General features: G+C 41.6%; 1 protein-coding gene across 1 annotated transcript in view; it reads left to right on the forward strand.

Moving 5' to 3' along the window:
• The first annotated feature begins 7,762 nt into the window (after positions 1 to 7,762).
• LOC135223924 (uncharacterized) overlaps positions 7,763 to 21,119 on the forward strand; it is a 53,950-nt gene continuing 40,593 nt past the window's right edge. The window contains exon 1 of the mRNA XM_064262846.1: positions 7,763 to 7,807. The gene's annotated coding sequence lies outside the window, so the exon portion shown is untranslated. The remainder of the gene's footprint in view (positions 7,808 to 21,119) is intronic.

Below are 21,119 nucleotides of genomic sequence, written 5' to 3' on the forward strand. Positions count from 1 at the left end.
TCATAAATATATTAGGAGTTACATTACAATTTTATCTATACAGACCTTAGTGTTTTTAATTATCTGTTTTCTGAACATCGACCACAACAATTTACCGAACTGAAATTGCGAGATCGTTCTCGTTATCTGATTATGTATACGTGCATGTGTTATGTATTCAAACTGGCTCGGTATACCTAGTGAATACATGTCTTTTTTTTATATGGTTACCAGTGATTTGCATTCGTTGTATATATTTTTATAAGATGTTACTATTTTAGCAGCCATTGTCTACCTGTAACGAGCAATTCCTTCCTTATCATTTCTCTATAGTAATATATAGTAATATATACACGTTAGCTCTGAACACCTTTTCAACTATCATTCATACACTTTTTCAAAGATTTTTGCTGTCAAATAATCATGCATCATGTTTCGTCAATATTAATTTTCATTTTTATTTGCCTATGCCTTTATCAATCATGCTGGCCACCTTTTCTTTCTTGTGTGATTGCATGTTAATTGCTTTTGACGATTTAACTGCCATTGGTGAAATTCGAGTGAAAAAAAAAAAGTGTGCTGGGTCAAAAGCCTATTCAGTCCGTCTGATGACCTTTGAAAGGAGCCGACGAGGGAGCCTTCCTGTCTTGGGCTCCCCTAATCAGGCTCTCGGTCACGATTCATCCAAAGGTGACTTTAATGATAAAGGTCGAAGTTCAGAAAGTTTAGTCTTAATGAATGGCCAGACTTCGTCGAAGAGAAAAGAAAAAAATTATGAAAAATACTCCGCTATATCTGATAAAAAGTGAGGGAGGGAAGTGAGGTTATTCCGCTTTGCATTTTTATTAAGGAAAAAAGGCAAGAAGCGCTGAAAGCTTTTAAGGGAGAAGCATGTGGTTCATTAATATATGTGCGAGGTGTTTTCGTTATTAATCACAAGGTGTCCATAAAGTCCCAGTACCATTCTGAGCAATAAATGTGTGTAATGGTACTGGGACTTTATAGACACCCTGTATTTTGAAGGTAATTAGTTTACGAGATACATTATATTCTGTTGTATATCTTCCTGAGAAACCCACCGGCCCTGAATACTAGGGTAAATGGGACTCTATCTTTATCTATATTGTTTGTCCCGCCCCGGGTTGGGGCGGGGTTGGTAGGGGATCGGAAGGGTAGGGGAGACATCACACATCCGCCATCCTCCTGCAAACATGTTTGTCCGCCTTGTTGGGGGTGTGGTGGGTACGGATTAGAAGGGTAGGAGAGACATGACACATCCATCCTCATGCAAACTTGTTTGTCCACCCTGTTGGGGGTGTGGATAGGGGATCAGGAGGGTAGGGGAGACATAACACATCCAGCCCATGCCTCGTACCCAAATACAAGGAAAAGTCTCTCGTAAAGGGTATCTGAAAAGAAAGGATGACGGTCCCCAAGTCCAGAGAAACCATTCATGGAGAATGCAAAGAGTCGAGGGAAAAGGACAGAGAATTCCTTTGCCCTTCTCCGGCTCCGTGAGTGATCTCTGTCTTTGCAGCCTAATTGGAAGGAACTAAAAAAGAAAAAAAAAACGAAAACTGAGATAGGAGTGTTCGAGCGAATATAGCTTTGGTGGAGAGAGTTGGAGAAATGAAAGAGAGAGGGAGGGTTATATGATCACAAACACAAACACAGACACACACATATAAATATACATACATACATACATACATATATATATATATATATATATATATATATATATATATATATATATATATATGTATATATATATATATATATATATATCATATATATATATATATATATATATATATATATATATATATATGTTGCTGGGTTACTGACAATATTAGATTTTTTCAGTATTTGGCTTCACAACCTGTCACGTCAGTCAATGGAATATGACATACTGCATTCAGGTAAGGACATTTTTTTTTATATAAACACATTACAAATTTGTTTCAAGTGATGCCAAGTCATCTCTCTCTCTCTCTCTCTCTCTCTCTCTCTCTCTCTCTCTCTCTCTCTCTCTCTCGCATGCCTCGCTATCACGATGTCCTCTCGGATGGACTAAACAGGTCTTGAGTTTCCTAATCCTTGCAACTCCCTTGTAATCCTTAGACTCCTTGTATGTTTTCACCTACTTTACACTACTGCTTTCAGTTATATGTCTAATCCTGACATTGGTAGGCATATTCTATAGGGGGCTGAAATTCACCTCCTGTTAGCCAATCACGTCTCATGGGTATCGGGTATTTGGAGATGAAATCATATAATCTTTAATTTTTTATTTCATAGCTGTAACTGGAATACCAGTGTTCGATTGGCTGTTATTGTGTATTGTAATAGTTATATATTTCTTGACATCGAGTGGTGTTCCTAATAGTGGGGAGGTCTCCAGAAAAGAGGCGAAAAAGCGTTCACTGGCACATTGAAGTTTAAATTGCTGAATCGCAGATGAAACCCTCTTGCAAAGAACTTCCAAACATAAAACGGTTCATACACCTTCACATTCATCATGAACAGAGGTCAGTCATACATTGTTTCGGTTGTATTATTCATTTTTTTTTACACGTATTTACTAGTGGCGCTTAATTTCGTTATCTCTCGTAAACGAATGAACGTACTCTTAGGATAGACGGACCATGGAAAAAACTAACTTCATTCCCTGCCCTGTAGGATACAAGCTCCTGGGGAAAGGACCGTTCCTTTGGATCCCCCCCCCAAAAAAAAACCCACCCACCCACCTCCCGACTGGTCCTAGAAATGAAATGGGAACTCTTGAAAGGTGACAGAATTACCCTGACCTGGCGAAGTAATGCCCCGTAAGGGAATGTGTCAGACTCAGGAGAGCCATCTGTTGCCCAGAGCTGCAGTTAGGATATGTTTTCGCTGCTGTTTTATATCCTTTTTTATGGCCTCGTGATTCCGAAGGACGCTACGAAAGGAGAGAGAGAGAGGGCGAACGTTATGTTATTGTGGTTTAGTTGGTCTTTTCCCGATTTTTTATTTTTGTCAGAAAATATAGCAATAAAGTAATACGTATTTTCGCTTGCTTGGGGAGTAAGCCACAAACTACTCTGTTGTTGTTCTTCTTCTTGCTTGGCTGCAAATTGGTACGTTGATCATCCAACCTCCGATCATCAAACATACCAAATCGCAGTCCTTCAAACAACCTCAGTAGTTTTCATTTTATTTAAGACCTAAATTTAGCCATGATCGTGCGTCTGGCATCGCAACAAACACAGACCACCAAGGACGGCTGAGAGTTTCATGAACGTAGCTGAGAGCTTCATACATTATATACAGAAAAACTCGACTGCGCCAAAGACACTTATGAGCATTTTTGACTTGTTTCTATATGCAATCAATGGCAGGTAGCAGTTTTTCCCTCACCACAAATGAATAGAAAAACCTTGCTGATACGGCATGAAGTATACTTTCTTTTACATCACATTTCATTTTCTTACATCCCACAGAAGGCTGCACCTACCTCCTCGTGCTTTGACAGAGAACAGCAGCAGGGAATCACTCTGATGTCATTAAAAAGCGAACCTTCCTAGGTAGTGACACCCTAAAGGGTTCTGACCGGTATACGTAACCACCTTTGCAGAGGCGTGTTTAGTACAACCCCGTTGGGGGTGACCGAAAAGAAAAAAAAAAATACACAAAAGACCATGATAATGACCCCTGGGAATATAAAGTCTAAGATAACGAACCCCCCGAAAACCCTCAAGGGTCACTATCTACGAACGATCTCGCAAATAGTTAAGGATGACCTTTCGTGATAATGACCCGTGACCCCTGAGAATATCAAGTCTAAGATAAACGACCGCCGAAAAACCCTCTGGGGGTGTAGTCACTATCTAAAGAAAGACTCCGCAAACAGTAAGGATGACCTGTCCACATATTAATTAATATCTTCTTGGGCCATCTCCACTTGATCATCTGAATGTCACGCACCGAATGAAAAAAATTTATATATATATATATATATATATATATATATATATATATATATATATATATATATAATATATATCTCGAAATAAAAATGCCAAGGGAAGGGGGAAGGCTACGTGTATTCGTTCTGGAGAATCCAATTATTTTCCTTTCAAAGCTGGACACCTATACAAGACTAGTAGTGTGTGTGTGTGTGTGTGTGTGTGTGTGTGTGTTTGTGTGTTTGTTTGTGAAACAGTGACGAGAGAGAGAGAAGAGAGAGAGAGAGAGAGAGAGAGAGAGAGAGAGAGAGAGAGAGAGAGAGGGTGGGGGCTGGGGTCGATCTTGAGAACAATGTAGATATATGAAACTTGATCATATGAAAAGGCTATGCAACAAAACCGTTATCAACTGTGGTAATTCATTGCAATAAGTGTTGCAAGTATCAGTTCATCTTACAATGATAGCAATTAGCGTGCTTTGATAAAACTGGCACGCAACACTACAATGAGCATATCAGTTGATGGTTCATTATACTGAAACGGATTGAATGTGGAGAATGAGTGCGGTAAATGACCCACGACTGAATTTCACATTTGGCAAATCTCTTTCACAGCGTCTTAAGCAACATCAATATTCTGTGAGAACTGGGCAAATATCGAATGCATTATTTGTACATATGAGAGATTTAGACCATCCTATTAACTGGAGTCAAGCAAGAGCCTTAGTCCCATGTAATGACACAGTTAAAAGGAATATCATTGAATCTTGTTTTATCAAGTCAAATAATAGAAATGTTCTAAATTTAAGTCTTGGTTTATTTAAACTTGATGCTTTCATAATGAAAAAAGTTGTAGATAAATATAAGCAACAAAATTAATATATTCAGTTTTTACATGTTTTGGACTGTAAAGATACTTGTAATTTCGGTTAGGGTCAGAATCTGTTTAAGTTTGTGACCGTGTGATATCCGATAATCCTGGATTATCCCTTTTAATTTTTACCCTTTTGATAATTAACCATCTGGTATTCCTGATCTTGTTTGTACCTGAGGCCTTCCTCTCCGATTGTACTTTAGTAGATCTGACGATGTCTGAATAAAGACGAAAGCGCTTGGATTCCTGTCTATCATTTCCCGTGGTATTCGCTTACTATGTATATGCATATATGTATATAGTTATGTTATATGTATATATGTGTATATTATATATATAATATATATATATATATATTATATATATATATATATATATATATATATATAAAGGTTTTGCCACGAAGGAAAATTAAAAGCGAGATAGGCTATCTCGCTTTTCAATTTTCCTTCGTGGCAAAAACCTTTATTTATACATAGCATCACGTTTTATATACTTCGTGATCAAGTCAAATAAGGGAAATGTTCTACATTTAAGTCTTGGTTTATTTAAACTTGATGCCTTCATAATGAAAAAAGTTGTAGATAAATATAAGCAACAAAATTAATATATTCAGTTTTTACATGTTTTGAAACTGTAGGATACTTCGTAGTTTCTGTTAGGGTTAAATCTATGTTTAGGTTTGTGACCGTGTGATATCCGATAATCCTGGATTATCTCTTTAACTTTTACCCTTTTGACAATTAACCATCTGGTATTTTTGATCTTTTTTTACCTGATAACTTTCTCTCCAATTGTATATATATATATATATATACTATATATATATATATATATATATATATATATATATAGATATACGTATATATATATATATATATATATATATATATATATATATATATATATATGCGAATACCAGGATGGATAGTCAGAAATCCAAGAGCTTTCTCTTTACTAAAACATTGTCAAGGAACGAATGAAATACAATTGGAGAGAAAGTTATCAGGTAACAAGATATAAAAACAAAAAAAATACCAGATGGTTAATTGTCAAAAGGGTAAAAGTTAAAGAGATAATCCAGGATTATCGGATATCACACGGTCACAAACCTAAACAGATTTAACCCAAACAGAAACTACAAAGTATCCTACAGTTCAAAACATGTAAAAACTGAATATATTAATTTTGTTGCTGATATTTATCTACAACTTTTTTTCATTATGAAGGCATCAAGTTTAGATAAACCAAGACTTAAATTTAGAACATTTCCCTTATTGACTTGATGAAACAAGATTCAATTATATTCCTTTTAACTGTGTCATTACATGGGATTAAGGCTCTTGCTTGACTCCACTTAATAGGATGATCTAAATCTCTCATATGTACGAATAATGCATTCGATATTTGCCCAGTTCTCACAGAATATTGGTGCTGTTTGAGACGTTGTGAAAGAGATTTACCGGTCTGTCCATAATAGACTAACCAACTTTTTGCAAGGAATTTCATATATGCAGCCTGGACGATCTTTAGGAGAATTTTTTTATTACTAAACTCTTGACATTAATATTACTGAAAACAGCATTTGTGTTAAGAAGCTTTAAAAATTCTAGGAATATCTAAAAACCTTTCATCATAGGGTAATTTTAAAATGTTATGCTTACTAAATTCAAGTTTGTCATTAGTTAAATAAAATGTTTTTCTAGCTCTTTTCCATGCCACATCTACAAAAGTTCTTGGGTGTTTAAGTTTCAATGCAATTAAATCATTAATAGTTTTAATCTCAGCGTCAATAAACTGCGGGCTACAGACACACAAAGCCCTTAGGAACATCCCAGAAAAAAATGAGAGTTTAACATTTTGATGGTGATTGTAGTAATGAACAAAAGAGGCAATGTTAGTTGATTTCCGAAAGACTGAAAAGGTGAAATTTCTATAAATATAAGCAACAAAATTAATATATTCAGTTTTAATTGTTTTGAAACTGTACGGATACTTTGTAGTTTCTGTTAGGGTTAAATCTATGTTTAGGTTTGTGACCGTGTGATATCCAATAATCCTGGATTATCTCTTTAACTTTTAACCTTTGACAATTAACCATCTGGTATTTTTGATCTTGTTTACCTAACTTTCTCTCCAATTGTATTTCATTCGTTCCTTGACAATGTACTAGTAAAGACGAAGCGCCTGGACTTCTGACTATCATTTTCCTGTACTCGCTTATTTCATGAAGTCATGTGTATCTACTGTGATTATATATATATATAATATATATATATATATATATATATTATATATATTATATATATATATATATATATATATATATATAAACGCACACATGCATAATTTTCCGTGTAAATAACTAAACTCCAGTGCACAGAGATTATGCAAATTAAAATGTAGTCGTTAGCATTTATAATAAATACCACAATAAGAAGGTATACTTGGATAAAGGCTAGGCCTACCTGCTGTCAACAATAGCTTTCATGTAAACAGTTACGACACTTAGTATACATATTCCCAGAATGATCATACAAAGGCGCCAAATATTTTGTAGCTTTGCTAATGTGTCAAGCCAAAATGGCTCTGAAAATTAATCAAAATAATAAATAACAGCTTTTTGTTGTGATAACTAATATGAGAGCTTTTGTTTTTTATAACAAATGAGAGCTTTTGTTAGTGATAACTAATGAAAGCTTTTGGTTGCGTAACTAATGGAAGCTATTGTTTGTGAAGTCTAATTGAAAAGCTTTAGGCTGTACTAACTAACGAAAGCTTTGGGTTCTGATAACTAATAAAAGCTTTTCGTTAAGGTAAATAATAAGTCCTTTAGTTGTGATGACTAATAAAGATTTTGGTTGTGCTGTGACAAGTAATAAAAGCTTTTCGTGGCGATAAAAGGAAAAATGAACCAAAAAGGGAGGAAAAGGAGTGCCGTTGTGAAGGCTTCTTCCTGTAGACTTAAAAGAAGAAGAAACGTAAACAAACATTAGCGTAGCATCAAGGTTGTGGAAATTCCTGTCCCCAGTCTTCCCTGTTTCCTATTTGTGTGTATTTCAAAGTCAAATAAACTTTCTTGTGTAAGAAAGCAATTAACATGGTTCTATTAATGTGAAAATCACTGCGGTTTCTTACGTAAGCCTAATTACTAGGTTTAGGTTAGGTTAGATCGAAGGTGATATTGTCACAGTTACGTTTTCCTTTATGAATTTATCACCTACCTAATATAGGCTAAGAACCTAGGTATTCTGTGTTTCTTTACCTACACGAATCTGGGTAAAACTGTCACCGAAAAAGTCACATTACAAATGTCACGGGGAAAAATGTCTCGAGGAAAAAGGTCACCGAAAAAGGAAAAAAAGTCACAGGAATAGGTCTAAGAAGTTTAGCTACGAGATAAAAATTCCACGGGGAAAAGGTCACCCCCCCCGTGTCAAACAAAAAGTCACGGAGGAGGCTAAGAAGTTAGCTACAGATAAAAATTCCACGGGGAAAAGAACACGTAAAAGTGTCACGAAAAATAAAGTCAGAAAAAAGTCGCAGGCTAATTGCCACGGGAATAAAGTCACAGGAAAAATACAACAGTAAAAAAGTCACCAGAAGAAAAATCAGAGAAGAAAAATCAGAGAAAAAGTCTCAGAAAAAAAGTTACAGAAAAAAATCACAACGCCTAGGTACTAGGCCTAGGGGGAAACACCACAGTGGACCCAACGTCATCGTGTGGATCATCCCTATTCACTCTATATTTAATTGGTGAAACAAGAATACAATTACATCTTTAAGCAAAAGATTGAAGTTTCATCAACATAATATGATATATGAAAGCTGCCATACAAACTAAAATAAGCATGTGAGGTCTTCGTAAAATATGTTTTCAAGGCAGTTTCGAAATCCAATGGCAGCACCCGCGTGAGGTGCCGTTCATAAGCTCAGCGGAGCTACCATCTTTCCCAGCCTTCCAGCACTCATTTGAACAATGTTAGAATATATATGTAACCTTTATTGATCATACTCAAGATTGCAGTTGTAATCAGCAAAATAAAACAACATTTTGTTGCCTATATTAGTGAAAGTATGAAACTTCTTATTCCCAGGGTCATGGCTTGAACTGAAATTCATTTTTACCTTGTAATCAGTGGTTTGTTCATGAAACTTACCTGGCAGATATATATATAGCTGTATTTTCTGACGTCCGACAGAATTTCAAAACTCGCGGCACACGCAGTGGGCGGCCAGGTGGTAGTACCCATTCCCGCCGCTGGGAGGCGGATATCAGGAAACCATTCCCATTTTCTATTCATATTTTTTCTGTCGCCGGTGCTGTAAACAACTGTTTGCAGTACCTCCGTCTAGGATTTTTGGATTATCTCGCTTCTAAGTATCTGGATTGACTTTTGGTTATCGACTCTGGATTGTTGGATTGGCACGCGTAATAGTGGACTGTTTTTTTAATTTGGATTGGCTTTTCTGTGTACATGATGTCAGGATCAAGTACAGGGAGTTTCAGAGTGTGTGTGAGGAGTGAATGTAAGGTGAGGCTTCTTAAACCTTCAGTTGATCCTCACACAGTTTGTATGGAATGCAGGGGGCATGTTTGTTTGGTTGATGATCGGTGCAATGAATGCAAGGATTTGACCGATGATGGATGGAAGATGTATGAGACCTATCGGCGTAAATTGGAGCGTGATAGAGTCAGGAGGGCTTCCTCCAGGAGCAGTTCTACAAAAGGTAAGGAATGTAACATTTCTCCTCCTCTAACACCGGTAGATTTTGTTTCACCTAAACCTGTGATGTTGCCTCCGGGCCCTGTTTCTTTGTCTGGAGAAGGTAATGCCCTTTCTCTGATTCTCGAGTCTCTGCTCACTCTGAATCTAAAGTGTTGGCCTTGGAAACTGGCCCTGTGAAAGTTTGTGATCGTGCCCTAGTGTTTGTGGAGGGGGCGTCAGATCTGCCCCATAATGCCTCTAGGCTGAGACCTCTATTCGGACATCCAGGACTCAGGGAGAGGGTATGTCGAAAGCCGCAGAGGGATTACGGGGGCTCCCCACCGATCTGGCGTCCCTTCTGGCAGGCCTTGTTGCAAAGTCCCAGGCTGTCAAGGAGCGCGCACGGCCGCGCATCCTTAAGGAATTGTTTTTCGTACCTCCGAAGGCGTCATTCCTCCCCGCGCAAGGGGTGGAGCGCTCGGAGAGGACTCTCGTCCAGCTGAAAAGGACGTTTCGTGTTGAGGACGCTTCACGTCCTGCATCGCCGCTTTCTTCGGAGGACGCTTATGACGCTTTTCCTCCTCAGAAGAGAGGTAAGATCTCTTCCGACGAGGACACTGGGTTGCGCGCACAGGCGCGTATCCCTGATAAGCAGGTAGCTGTACCTGTGAGAAGGAAGGAGGCGTCCCCTCGCCCCTCTCCTTCTCGCAGGTTCAGTCCTGCCCCTTCTAGTTCGTCACCTACGAAGAATATTCTTTTGTCCCCTTCAGGACCAGATTTCTACCTTTAAGGCTCAGAGGACTCGCCCCAGCAGCAGTCGAGCCTAAGCGGAGAAAGGACGTCAGGCTGCCCGTCAAGAGGACGAAGCAGTCTCCTTCTCTCTCTCCTCGTTCGTCTCTTTCCCCGCCTTCGGATCATCGCCGATCTCGTTCTCCTAATATAGCTTGCGCTCAGCAGGATGCTTTGCGCTTTCGTCAGGACGCTTTCTACGGGAAGCAGGACGCTTTTGAGGACGCTTTCTACTGGGAAGCAGGACGCTCAGCAGGACGCTTTCCGTTCTAAGCAGGACGCTTTTCGAACAAGGCAGGACGCTTTCGAGGACGCTCAGCAGGACGCTTTCCATGCTAAGCAGGACGCTTTTCACGAGAAGCGGGACGCTTTTGAGGCCTCTCGTCAGGACGCTTGTGTGGACGCTCGAGAGACGTTGGCTCCCCATAAGAGTTCTTAGAAGTATTGCTATCAAGAAAAGCATAAGTTATCTTCAGTTAGAAGTAAGGCAGCCTCCGTCGTTTCACAGGACGCTCGACGCACCCAAGACGTTCTTCCTTCTGCAAGTGTTAAGGATCATCGTAAGGACGAGTCCGTGCCTGAAGCGTCAACTTCTAAGCAGCGGAAGTCTTTGTTTAAGCCTAGACCTGCTGGACGTACTCCCTCTCCAGGATGGACGATCACTGGTTCCTCTTAGAGAAGAAGGGGAACATAGTAGTCCAGCGAGCTCATTGGAAGAGGAACCTCCTTTGGTTTCGTCTGTCTCGGACTATAAGGTTCTTGTGCGGCTGTTACGTTCGTCCTTCGGGGACAAGTTTCAGCCGGCAGCTCCTAGGTCTCCTCCCTCGCAGCTTTCGTCTTCCAAGTCATTCAAGACACCGGAGTTTGTTGAAATGAAGACTTCTCTTTCAACCAAGAGGGCTTTCAAGAAGCTCCAGGACTTCATGACTCGAAGGAAGGATCAGGGCAAGACGACTTTCGCCCTTCCTCCCTCTAGACACGCCGGGAAAGGAGGCGTTTGATATGAGACCAAGGAAGACGTGTGTAAGGTTCCTTCGTCTGCACTTGGGGACTTCTCCAGCTTAGTGGACGCCCAGAGGAGGTCCCTCTTATCAGCTGCAAAGGTGTCCTGGACTCCTTCGGAGACGGACCACCACTTGAAAGGACTGCTGTGCACGCTGGGAGTCTTCAACTTCTTGGACTGGTGCTTGGGAGTTCTGGACCTTCAATCTAGAAGCCCTGACTCTCTCAGTCTGGGGGAGCTGTCCAGTGTGTTGTCATGTATGGACAAGGCCGTCAGGGATGGTTTGGAAGAGCTAGTTTCGCACTTTGGAAACAACGTTTTCCTTAAGAAAAGAGCTCTTCTTTGTAATTTCACCGCAAAGTCGGTTACTCCCGCTCAGAAAGCGGAATTGCTCTTTTCTCCTCTTTCGGACCATCTCTTCCCCCAGACGATGGTAAAAGATCTAGGACTGATTTTGCAGGAGAAGGCGACCCAGGACCTTTTAGCACAGTCCTCGAGGCGTCCAGCAGTTCCTTCTACATCATCGTTTGTGAGACCTCCGAAGAAAGTTAAACCCTTTCGCGGAGCTCCTCCCTCGAGAGCAGCTCCTCGAGGGAGAGGATCTTTCAAGAGGAAGAGCTTCCTTTAAACCTAAGTCAACCAAATGAAGAACATGTCCTTCAAACGCCAGTCGGGGCCAGACTGAAGTTTTTTGCGGATAGCATGGAGACAGAGAGGGGCGTGACCCTTGGACTCTCAAGATCGTAGAGCAAGGGTACAAGATCCCCTTTTTGCATCCTCCTCCTCTAACATCAACTCCCAGAGACATTTCCCCGTCTTATCAGGGAGAGAAGAAACGCATCCTTTTCGATCTTTTAGATCAGATGATCGAAAAAGAGCGGTGGAGCAAGTCGTGGACCTGGGTCACCAGGCTTCTACAACAGGATTTTCCTGGTACCGAAGCAGTCGTCGGAGTTGGCGCCCAGTCCTGGATGTAAGCAGGCTCAATCTTTTTGTAGAAAAAAAGCAAGTTCAAGATGGAGACGTCTCAGTCAGTGCTAGGAGTCCTTGAGACCTGGCGAACTGGATGTGTCCCTAGACCTGCAAGACGCGTACTTTCACGTCCCCGTCCACCCTCTTTCAAGGAAGTACCTGAGATTCGTCTTAGGAAACAGAGTATGGCAATTCAGAGCCCTTTGTTTCGGTCTCAGCTTGGCCCCGATGGTCTTTACCGTAATAATGAAGAATGTAGCGAGGTGGTTACATTCTTCAGGGATCAGAATATCCCTATACCTCGACGATTGGTTTGGTCAGAGCGTCGTCGTCCGAAAGGGAAAAGTCTGAAGGAAACCTTCAGTCAACTTTAGCTTTAGCAAAGTCCCTGGGACTTTTAGTCAACTCCGAAAAGTCACATCTGACCCCGACACAGTCCATCGTGTATCTGGGGATTCAAATGGATTCAGTGGCTTTTCGGGCGTTTCCGTCCCAGGAACGTCAGCGTCTAGGCTTAGAGAAAGTCTCAGCCTTCCTAGGGAGAGAGACTTGCTCGGCGAGGGAATGGATGAGTCTGCTGGGCACCATTTCCTTGCTGGAAAAGTTTGGCTCCTTGGGAAGACTGCACCTCAGGCCTCTTCAATTTTTCCTAGCGGAAGAATGGAAAGCCAAGGAGGATCTGAATGCGATCTTGAAGATTTCAAATACAGTGAAAGGCCACTTAAGATGGTGGCTCGACCTCAGAGGTGCGAGAGGGCTTATCCCTAAATCTTCTGAGCCCCGACCTAGTGTTGTTTACAGACGCTTCCATTTCCGGTTGGGAGCAACACTAGAGGAGGGGAGGAAGTGTCAGGCTCCTGGAGAGGGGAACAGGTTAGCCTGGCACATCAATGTGAAAGAACTAGCAGCGATCTTCCTGTCGCTGCAGTTCTTCGAAGACAAAGTGACAGGCAAGGTCATCCAAGTCAACTCGGACAGCACACCCCCAGCCCTTGCATATCTGAAGAATCAGGGAGGAACTCACTCCCGATCCCTTTTTCACCTGGCAAGGGAAGTTCTGCTATGGGCAGATGTGAAGCAGATCAAGATTCTGACGAGATTCGTCGCAGGGGTACAGAACGTCAGGGCGGACCTTCTCAGTCGACAAGATAAATCCTGCCAACAGAGTGGACCTTACACAACCAAATGTGTCAACAACTATGGAAGTTTGTGGGGACGTCCTCATAGTAGACCTGTTCGCGACGTCGAGGACGAAGAGGCTTCCTCTGTATTGCTCCCTGGTCCTGGATCCAGGAGCAATTGTGGTGGATGCATTGCTCTGGAGTTGGACAGGCTTAGACCTTTACGCTTTTCCTCCATTCAAGATCATGGGGGAAGTCATGAGGAAGTTCGCAGCTTCAGAAGGGACAAGGTTGACCTGATCGCCCCGATGTGGCCAGCAAGAGAATGGTTCACAGAGGTCATGACATTCCTTGTGGACTTCCCAAGGACGTTGCCCTGGAGGAGAGATCTACTCAAACAGCCTCACTTCGAAAAGGTATCACCAAAACCTCTCCGCTCTGGATCTGACTGCGTTCAGACTATCGAAAAGTTGGCCAGAGCGAGAGGTTTTTCGAAAGCAGCTGCGAGAGCAATCGCTAATGCTAGAAGAGCCTCTTCAAGAGCTGTTTACCAATCAAAGTGGGCCTCCTTCAGGGCATGGTGCAGAAAGGAAGGAATTTCCTCTTCCACGACCTCTGTGAACCAGATAGCCGATTTTTTGCCCTTTCCTACGAAATGTGCAAAAATTGGCAGTCCCGACCATTAAGGGATATAAAAGTATGTTGTCTGCCATTTTTCGACACAGAGGACTGGACCTCTCTGACAACAAGGATCTCCACGACCTCTTGAGATCATTTGAAACCACCAAGATTTCCACAAGCGAGACCGCCTTCTTGGAACCTCGATGTGGTACTTAAACATTTAATGTCAAGTCCTTTTGAGCTCTCCACGAAGCGTCTCTACGGAACTTGACGAAGAAAGCGCTTTTTCTAACTTCTCTGGCGACGGCGAGAGAGTTAGTGAAATCCAAGCGTTCAGTAGCCAAGTGGGCTTCAAGGGGGACAACGCTGTCTGCTCGTTAGTCCAACTTTCTTGGCTAAGAATGAGAACCCGTCTAACCCTTGGCCCAAGAGCTTTGAGATCAAAGGTATGTCGAGTCTCGTGGGTCAAGAACCAGAGAGAGCCCTGTTCCCTGTCAGGGCTCTCAAGTTCTATATTCACAGAACTAAAGAGGTAAGAGGTCCCTCAGGTAATCTCTGGTGCTCGGTGAAAAGACCAGAATTGCCTTTGTCAAAGAATGCTGTGGCTTTCTTCTGAAGGACGTCATTAAAGAGGCTCATTCATCTTGCCAGAAGACTGATTTGAGCCTCTTACAAGTGAAAGCTCACAAAGTCAGAAGCCGTCAGCTACCTCTCTTGCCTTCCAAAGGAATATGTCTATCAAGGATATCTTGATAGCACCTTTTGGAGGAGCAATTCCGTATTCGCCTCACATTACCTTCGGGATGTGAGAACGATTTACAAGAACTGTAGTTCTTTGGGGCCATACATTTCTGCGGACACATTTTTGGGGGCTGAAGGTAGCTCTCTCCCTATCCCTTAGCTTAGAATAGGTTAGTTTTATTGTTGTGATTTTGGTTGATGGTGAGATCTTCTGTGAAAATCTCCCATTCTTTAGATTAACTGTCAGGGGTTTTTTGGTTAGTTGGTCAGGTGGTGGTCAGTTGCTTCGTAGCCCTCATATGTTTGGCTCGATGGTCTTGTCACGTTGAGGTCACGTCCCCGTTGACAGAGCATCCAGAGCGCACCAGCACTACAGGTCTCCACCTGGCTGGCAACTCTGATTAAAGCAGAAGCAGGCTTAAGTGACAGTAATCACAGAGTCTACTTTGCTAACAGGTAGGAACCAAGATGTACATCATCTACTTAATTTAAGTTTCCTAAAAATCCTATTCTGTCTCTTCCCACCATCCGAAGGTGGGATTCAGCTATATATATATTGACAGGTAAGTTTCATGAACAAAATGTTATTGTTATAATACAATTAAGTTTGTTCATACTTACCTGGCAGATATATATAATTAGAGTGCCCACCCTCCTCCCCTCAGGAGACAGTGGCATGGATAAAATATGAATAGAAAATGGGAATGGTTCCTGATATCCGCCTCCTAGCGGCGGGAATGGGTACTACCACCTGGCCGCCCACTACGTGTGCCGCGAGTTTTGAAATTCTGTCGGACGTCAGAAAATACAGCTATATATATATCTGCCAGGTAAGTATGAACAAACTTAATTGTATTATCTCCACAGTGCTTATTTGATTGTAATTATACATGTTTTGGTTTTAATTCACTCCAAATTGCACTTGAACTATGTTGAGGTTCCTGGTTCCTAAGCGCTCACTCCACAAACACAGTTGCGGGCAGCACACAAGTACACGGTTTATGAAGTGCAAAGCTTTATTCCTTTAATTGTTTGCTTTACTCATTATTTAGTTTAACTTTACTTTGTTACTTCAAAATGTTTATTTAATTCATGTCTATTAACCCTTTTTTGCAACCAAATTAACCCCGAAAAATTACAGATATTTCTAAAGTAGATACGAGCAGACGGCAAAATGACTCATCATTGCCAATCTAGTGGAGCTTCATACATACGCCGATGCATTTACAAACTGTTTCCATGAATTCTAATTGTCATAGTAATGCAAAAATGATAAAATTACTCTAATATGTATATATACTAAAAAAAAGATACGCTAATTTCACTTATTTCCCTGGTTTTGTGTAAGTCTTATGCCCAGTTTGAAGGGTAAACACATACCAATTGGCAACACTGAACAATAGAAGAGCGCGAAGAATGCCGTAGGTACTGCTCACAAGCAAAACTCTTGATATTTGAGTCAGGAATCTAGTTACTTTTTCAACAATGAATATTTACAAATTAATTATCTTGAATATCTAAATAATTTATGCAATTCATGACCTTATACTGCCGTTTAACTATTTATTTAAATAATTATCTAGTGCACGCTTCTTCTACCAAAAATCGTAGTTCCCTTGGATAAGTCGTAGGTGAAAGTCATTGTTTACGATTTTTGTGAAGAAAGTGCCCCAGCGTCTATGGGTGTGCGGATTTAGCACATGGAATGGCAAGTTTATTGACACAAGCGATTCCGCAAACATTGAGATGGCGTCAATCTTCTAAATATTCGGAGTTGTTAGTAAAAATTTTGAAAGCGTCATGGAGAGTAGAGGTCTCAAGGTGTTGCTCTCACCACCAACAACACATGACTGATGCCCATCTCCAGTGTCAGGACGTGTTAAAGTACTTTTTAGGAGGGTGGCTTCACACACGGTGGAAACTGGATCCGCTAGTCCAGTCGGTTGTTTCCCCTATTCTTTCTTAGATAGTGACCCTCGAGGGTACCGATTAACCCTGTATGTAGTATATCCACCTTTGCGGTGTGTTTAGTACAATCCCATTGGGGTTTTATAGATATAAACAAAAGACTGTACCTAAATATAAAAAAGATAAAGACCCCCAAGAAATATGAATTTTTCCCCGTGACTTTAATATTGGACACCATAAATTAGGGTGACTTGCTTTACTGTGACTTTTTCCTTGCCAAAATTGTAATTTTTCTTTCCAGTGACTTTATTACCAGCCACCACCTACACGTAGGGTCGTCTATAGGCTATACCAAACAATTATGCTTTGGTAGTAGCCTATAGGCTATGGGGACAAAAACATCGTAGAACTAAGCAAGAGCTCTGCATTGCGTATTACTGCGGAAATTGATTTTGTTCCGACACGGCATACAAACCTTAGGTCCTTTTACAATAGGAAGGTTACTAGCGGCAGCTGGATAGGTCGTAAGCTTTCGAACAAGGGGTTTGGTAGTTAACCCTCTTACGCGATTGGACGTATTAAACGTCGAGTCAAAATGTCTCCCTAGTGCCGATTGGACGTATCATACTTCGGCTCGAAAAAAGTTTTTTTAAAAATTCGCGGAAAAATACTTATAGGCCTACCAGCCGAAAACTTTTGTATCACGCGCCTTGGGGATGCTGGAGTTCACGGATCAAGGCGTTGTTTTGTTTACAATCGCTACGCAGGCGCGCAAGCGCGAATTTCTTTCTTATCGCACTAAAAAGTATGTGACACATCTCGGAAATTATTTCGTCACTTTGACATAATTATTGCACCATTTTAAATTATCCTTTACATGAAGTATTATATATGAAAATGTGCGCAATTTCATGCACAATACAACTAAAAATACTCATGATTGTAGCTTTTATCAATTTTGAAATATTTTCATATAAATAACGATAAGTGCAAAAATTTCAACCTTCGGTCAACTTTGACTCTACAGAAAAGGTCGAGAAACGCAATTGTAAGCTAAAATTCTTATATTATAGTAATATTCAATCATTTGCCTTCATTTTGCAACAAATTGGAGTCTCTAGCACAATATTTCGATTTATGGTGAATTTATGAAAAAACTTTTTCCTTACGTTCGTGCGATAACTCTTCCGATAAATTTTTTCGTGCGATTGTCCTAATGTTTGCACCCTTTTAAATTTGCCGTTACATAAAGTTTTATATATGGAAATGTGCGCAATTTCATGCACAATACAACAAAAAAACAACCCATGGTTGTAGCTTTTATCAGTTTTGAAATATTTTCATATAAAATAACGTTAAGTGCAAAAATTTCAACTTTCGGTCAACTTTGACTCTACCGAAATGGTCGAAAAACGCAATTGTAAGCTAAAACTCTTATATTCTAGTAATATTCAATCATTTACCTTTCATTTTGCAACGACTTGGAAGTCTCTAGCACAATATTTCGATTTATGGTGAATTTATGAAAAAAAAAAAAATTACGTTCGCGCGGTAACTCTTCCGAAAAAATCAGAATTTTTTTGTGCGATTGTTGAAATGTTTGCACCATTTAAAATTAGCTGTTACATAAAGTTTTTATATATGAAAATGTGCGCAATTCATGTAGAATACAACTAAAAATGATTGAAGGTTGTAGCTTTCTCTTTTTTCGAAATATTGCATATAAATCACGATAATAGAAAAAAAAAAAACCAAAAAAAAACCCGTTCGGTCAAATTTGACTCTACCGAAATAGTTGAAAAAACGCAATTGTAAGCTAAAACTCTTACGGCCTAGTAATATTCCGTCATTTTTCTTCATTTTGAAACAAATTTGAAATCTCTAAAACAATATTGTGATATATGGTGAATTTTTGAAAATATATTTACCTTCACTCCGCGCGCCGATTCGCGGCCGTCCGCAAGTCTCCGAAATACGTACAAATGGCATTATCCTAATATTTGCTCCTTTCATATTAGCCTTTTTATAGAGTTTCTCATATCAAAATGTGCGCAAATTCATGAAGAATACAATAAAAAAAATAATGAAGGTTGTAGCTTTTTCCATCTTCGAAATATGTGCATATGAAAAAATATATATATTAAAATTTCGACATTCGGTCAAATTTAACTCGTCCGAAATGGTCGAAATCTGCAATTCTAATCTAAAACTCTTACAGTATCGTAATATTCAATCATTTGGTCCTTAATTTTGAAACAAACTCTTCGGAAGTCTCCTAGAACAAATAATTTTGTGTAGTTTACGGTGAATTTTTGAAAAAAACTTATTTTTTTGCGTCAGCGCGTTACGAATTCGTACATCATTTTGTGATAATATTTTTCGGTGTTGCTCTTTTATTGTTTTACAATGTATTATATATCAAAATGATCGCAACAATTTAGTGTACAATACAACGCAAAAAAAAGTAACTCGTTAGCTTTGACCGTTTTCTGTACAGCGTGATTTGAATACAATTATGTATGAATTTTTTTTTCGCTACCATATATCGCATTATTTACATATGATAATGATATTATTTTTCATTTCTGATGGTTGCATTCTAAACTTCAGGCAATGACAAAAAAGGAGTCAAAAATGACTCTTAATCTTCAAAAGTACGCGCGCTGTAATTTTTTGAAAAAATTATTTTTTCCACTTCTGCGCTCACTCCAAACCAGGCCCGGCATACGGGAGACGTTTGATTTTTAGGGCTCCGGCGTAAGAGGGTTAACTGCTTGTCCGACAGGCGCGCGCGCGCGACTGGGAGGTAAACAATCACTTTTGCTTTCAGCCTCACAACGAGTGGACGTGTGTGTTCTACGCTCTCTGCCCGCTTCTCGTCGTTTGCTTTCTTTCGTTTGTATGGTTGTGTTTTCTCTTTCTGTGAAGAATCATTGTAAGTACAATCATTTCTTTATTATTATTCATTATTCAAGTGAATTTCTGATCGATTATGGAGTCTCCACGCCCCGCTACCATCCGGCGATTGTGCCGGGAACCGCAAGGGCGTAAATGCGGAAAAATTCCACTCATTCCCAGAAATCGATCCTCATTCTGTGTGCTCGGTTCTGTGGCGGGGGCGTGAGTGTACCCGCGCCGAGCCCTGTGATGTTTGTGTCATGGTTGGAGGTGCAGTGGGGCTTGTACGAGGGTAGGAAGAAGCGAAGGCCGACAAAGGAGTCGTCGGAGAGCTCTCCCGCGACTCCTTTGGTTACGGACACTTCGTCTTCTTTCCTGCCCCCTGCTCAGCTCCCACGGTTGGCGCCTTCCCCTGCGGGGGGGGTTTCCAGGTCCTTCTCCTCAACCAACCTGTCGAGTGTGGAGGAGGGCGCTAGATACCCTGACGTTGAGTTGTACTCTGGGTCCTCTATCCGTCGTCTACACCGCGCGGACGGGTAGAGGCCCCTGCTAATCACCCGACCTTTGCTTCCTCAGGTTGCTGTTGCTGTGAAGGACGACCTTGGACAGGTGTGGCATCGTTGGGTTTGCAGGGCGTGCCGAGTGTCCAGGGGCTGCTCTACCATCTAGCTGGCTCGGTTGCGGTCACGCATGCCACGGATGACCACCACTACCACGACTCCTTGTCGGACACCCTGGCTATGCATTCGACCCCCTCATATGGTGTATTCCCCGCACGCGGTGCAGGGGCCGATCGCCGTACCACGGGGGGTAGTGTGATGCCGATGCCGCCGCCGCCTGGGGTTTGCCGTGCTGCCTCGACCGCAACTTCGTGTGCCCGAAGAGCTCGCCCCTGGACCTCCCGCCGGTGCCTAGGATGTCGGTGCCGCTGGTCCGTCCTCCTGGCCTGCCTGTACCTCCTGCCGTACCTGCCCAGCCGCTGATGAGTGATGTGATGTTGCCGACCACCGCTGCCGTTCCTGTACCCGTTCCTGCCGTCTCCGTTCCTGCTGTCCTGTGATGGCCTGCACCTGCTGATGTCGTTCTGTTCGTGGCGCCGCTGCTCCCGATGTCGGTCTGTCTGGACAGGTGCGTCCGGGCCCTGTTGCTTCGGCAACAGCAGCCCCGGCTCCGCCCTGGATGGCTGACTTGACATCAGTCCTGAGGAAGCTGACGAAGAAGAAGAGGAAAAGGAGGAAGTCGTCGTCATCTTCGTCGTCTTCTTCGTCGTCGTCGTCTTCTGCCGCCTCTCCCCCTTCATCTTCTAAGGCTTCACAGCCTAAGAAGAAGAAGGTCGCCTCCTCCCCCCCTAAGAAGTCTCCTTCGGGAACTTCTAAGGGCCCGTCTCGCTCCGGTGAGACGGGGGGTTCTTCCGCTGGTCATCCTGCTCCTTCGGGAGCAGGGCCTGTCTCTTCTTCCGAAGGAAGAAGACTACGGGGGCCAGAGGGGTGTCGGCTAACACCGGCACCTCCTCGCCTGCTCGTAAGTGGTTCTGCCACTGCATCAGGGTCTGTCTTGG

This window comes from Macrobrachium nipponense, chromosome 10, assembly GCF_015104395.2.
Source record: "Macrobrachium nipponense isolate FS-2020 chromosome 10, ASM1510439v2, whole genome shotgun sequence".
NCBI classification, from domain to species: Eukaryota; Metazoa; Arthropoda; class Malacostraca; order Decapoda; family Palaemonidae; genus Macrobrachium; species Macrobrachium nipponense.